The sequence below is a fragment of the Gouania willdenowi genome, chromosome 10 (assembly GCF_900634775.1).
Source record: "Gouania willdenowi chromosome 10, fGouWil2.1, whole genome shotgun sequence".
Taxonomy (NCBI): Eukaryota; Metazoa; Chordata; class Actinopteri; order Blenniiformes; family Gobiesocidae; genus Gouania; species Gouania willdenowi.
The window spans coordinates 23814590-23818958 of record NC_041053.1 but is presented as its reverse complement, the minus strand read 5'-3'; positions in this window follow the sequence as shown (position 1 = coordinate 23818958).

Sequence of the window (4369 nt, the reverse complement as noted above, 5' to 3'; positions counted from 1 at the left end):
GTTGACTGTTGAAATTGTTTGTCTGAATAAAAGTTGGCAGTTAGTAGCTTGAGGTAAGAAAGTGGGGGAAAAAAAGAAATATACACAATTAAATAAAAGAAAACTGAGAAACATTTTTTTTTTTTTAAAAAAAGGGCACTAATCACTAACACTTACCCTTGTGAAGTTTTTCACTAATGGAGTTCTGTTCTGTATTATCTTCTCTGTATAATGACGACAATGAGAAATGTTATTGATCAGTGGTGAAAGCGCCGCTTGGGATTTTCGTGCCTTTTTTTTTTTTTTTTTTTTGTAATTTTCAACATTGTCTTAAATGATCAAATTAATTCAAAGATCCTCCACAGAACACTAGATCTGACTCTGGATCCATCCAACTAAATTCAGTCCCATACATTTTTACTAAAACCATGAGGCATCACCATTGAACGTTGTGGTCATTCGAATGTGGAATTAAGTAAAATGCCATGTGCTGAGTAGCTATGTATTTATGGAGGTAGATTTGTGTCTATTATTCAATACAAAAACAAAAAAAAAATGCAGTAAATGCTAAGTATAGCTCTATAGTTGGGAATGTGTATCATGATAGAAATTACAGACAAGAGTGGAATATAAAATACATTATATTCCACATGCAGCCCTCGATATAAATTTATGGTGTTCCCAAATCAAACACACAAAATGACTCCAAAAAGAGAGAAAATACTCCAACAAAAATACACAAAATGACTCCAAAAACACACAAAATAACTTCAAAATGACTACAAATACACACATAATAACTTTAAAAAAAACACACAAAATGACTTCAAAGACATAAAATGACCCCAAAAACATAGAAAAATGACAGGAAAAATCTAATGAGAGAAAAAAATACAAAAAAGCACAACAAAAGTACACAAAATATATCCAAAACCATGACAATGAACGACAAAAATCAACACAAAAACACAGGAACCCTCTGTTCGTTCCTGTAATAATGCTCAAAAAAAAAGATTTACCACAGACTGCAAGAAAACAGGAGCAGAAACCTGCAGTAAATGCTGATTATCTGGTTTGTTGGTTTGTTTGTTTCTGTTTTTCCTATTTCAACATAAATCAGTAAAACAAACTGTTTGTTTGTTGTTTTGATTTGGTTTTGACACTGAATCTCCACAGAATGAATGACAAAAATTGTTGTTGTTGTTGAGACGTAGAGTGAGTAGATGACTCCCTCCTCCCCTCCCTGCTCCTGATCACCAGTCACAGGTGAAGCTCATCACCTTGATTAGGTTCATTATTTAAGCAGTGGCTGCTCAGGTCACTCTCTATCTGAGCTCCAATGGCCTCTACACGTCAGAGCTTCCTCAGTAGGTGAGTCTTTGGTGTCAGATCAAGAAAGTCAAACTCATTTACTCACAAAAAATGCAGCTTGTTCTTAATTAATCTAAAACAAAGTAATAAATAGAACTAAAATACATAAATTGAACTTTAGTTCACACACCACAGTGATGTTGCAAATGAATGCCAATTTGAGTTATGTTGCTGACTCGCCGTGATGACATTACCACAGGCTACTTTAGCATTACTGAGTCATGGTTTGTTTTTCACAGCTTAGCCAGACATAAATTTGTTATTGCTGTGTCATGCTTTGATGTGTGAATTTTTGCTGTGTCACAAATTGATGCCTGTATCTTTGCTGTTGCGCTTGATGCCTGTGAATTGTGCTATTTTTTTTTTTTAAGGACTGTTGCTTTGTCATGGTTTGAGGGCTGTATTGCCGCATGTTGGTTCAAAGGCTGCATTATTGCTGCGTTGTGGTTCAAGGGCCGTATTATTGTCGTGGGCTGTATTCTTGCCCTGTGGTGGTTTGATGGCTGCAAAGTTGACGTGTCATAGTTTGAACTACACATTAAGTATATACCTGTCCATATACAATATGAAAGATCTATCACCCTTTTAACTTCGGGTTATCTTAAGTTTTCTGTACAAAGGTTTATATCATTCAAGTCTCATGTGCTAAAATTATTGTATATACAGATTTTGTGCATGATGCTCTCCACAGCACTCACACCTTCATCACCCTCAGGATCGGGTTGAAGAGGTATTGGAGTTCCACAGCCAGGTACATTGTGCAGGTATTAAAATACACACAAACAAGTCTATTGTACCAAGGTTAAAATATAAGCCCAGATTAATCGAAAATAACCCTAACTCACCTTTTATTCTATAACTGAAATTTTTGGAATCAATATAAGCTCATCTAAAAGAACCTAGGAAGTATAACAAAAAGCCTAAACATTTTAGTAATGAGCAAATTTAGCAAAACTCCAAGCATGGACCCAACGCAACTCAAAATCAACAGTTATTCAGTTATTAAATAAAATAAATAAATAGAATTAATGCGTCCCCAAGTGAAGATCTATGCTGCATCATAGAATGCAGCCTGAATGACAGAACACAAATGTCTCGATTAAATCAATAATGTTAATTAATATTACTTTAAACCTTTAAGAAAAATAAAACTATCTTAGAACAGTGCTGTAAGGTATCACATGGGTTTCACAGGGAATAAAGAAGGCTTAGAGGTCCTGAATACTGGTGGAAGATGGAAACAGACAAAATTCAGTCTGAGGAAGAGAAATCAAAACTAATCACCCTGGGATGACAGTTAACAGAGTACTAGAAACAAACTTAACGGAACAGACTCTGAAGTAAGTATGGGGTCAAACTAAAACAAATGCATCAAAGGAATTGTGTTATACATTTAGCATATACTCTGTTGTTGTTGATTGTGTATTTGCGCGTTCGTATGTGTCTCTGCAAGTCTTCCTTGTCGTCTCAGAGCTGTTGCAGCAGCTGAAAAAGTTCACTGTGCATCTTGAGCTGGTAGTGAAATTTGGATTTTTTTTTTTTTTTTTTCTTTTTAATAGTTTTGCATCACACATAATCTCTTACATACATTGACATGTATCCAATCTGTTAGTTTAAACAGCTTAAATCTTACCTGGGCTACTTTCTTAAATGCTCCTAAATGTAATACTTTTCTGACAATTTTGAATGTGACCGCTTTACATCATTGGAATGTGATAAGTGTCACATTTCTTATATTACGCTTGTTAGTTCTAGCGGTTTGTAGATTTATTATTTCACATGCAGAACATTGGATAAAGAGATGAAAAGTCGATCAATGAATTCCTTATGTTTGGTTGGGAACTGTTCTTTATTGGCTATGATGAAAGGTTTTGTAAAGTGCGGCGGCAGACAGTTATTCATTGATTAATGAGTCAGAAAATTAACCAACAGCAGTACTGAATTTCCAATATCTCTTTAACATAACACATACCCTGAGCCAATTCTGAGTAGGATTTGCTGCTAAAGTCTCATTTTATACCATTGTGCACAACATATCTTTAAAGAAATATCTATTTTCTGTCTCAGAATATACAATAACTTTGTTCATCCACAAAAATAAAGTGAAGTCAGAATTAGATACAGTAACACAAGTCTTGTTTGGTTATTTCTAAGTGTAAATAGTGATTAAGTTACTGTCCATTGTTGAACACTGAAAGAGTCTTCTGTATGTAACTGGAAAATGGTTAGTTTCTCACACCCACATTTAAGCAGCTGATCTAGTATTCTGTAAATGAGTTAATCCATTTCAATGAAATGCTTACACGCACAAACAAACATGACCACTTTTGAGTGAGAGTCCCACGGTTGACAGTTTACACCCTCAGGGGCCAACCGAATAGCACCAAGCGCATTAGGTGAGGGTGGAAGATCGATTTTCAGTGCAAACTGCGCATTTTTGTCCACGGGGGAACAGATCCACACCGGCCCGTGCGTAACCGGCCCATATCTGTTCCGCGACCTCTGGGTGAAGCATCCACTCCCTGTAACATGGTGCCCCTCTGGATAACACGTCTGTGCCCGTGTTTAGGACCCCCGGGATGTGAGACAAAGCAACTGCAGGATCAGCCTGTGCGCGGTTGATATAGTATTGTTCATTCCCACCAGGACATGATGGCCAGTGCAGAACGGTAGGAAGTGTCTCAGCGCAAAGAACACCACTGAGAGCTCCAAGTAATTGATGTGGGAGCACTGGAGGCTCAAACTCCAGAGCCCTGTCACAAAACTCCCCCCGTGCACCACGCCCCAGCCTGTCAGGCTGGCGTCCCTGTGGACCACTCTCCTGGACATGATGATGCCCATCAACACTCTCTACTTCAGGTAACCAGGGAGGCGCCAGTGGCGCAGAGTCGTGGCACCCAACGGCGTGACCAATACCATTCGTGCGACATGACGCATGGGATCCAGCCCACGTGCGGCCACCCACAGCTGGAATTCCTGCATGTGGAAGAGGCAATGCGGGTCACAAGGATGGCCAACG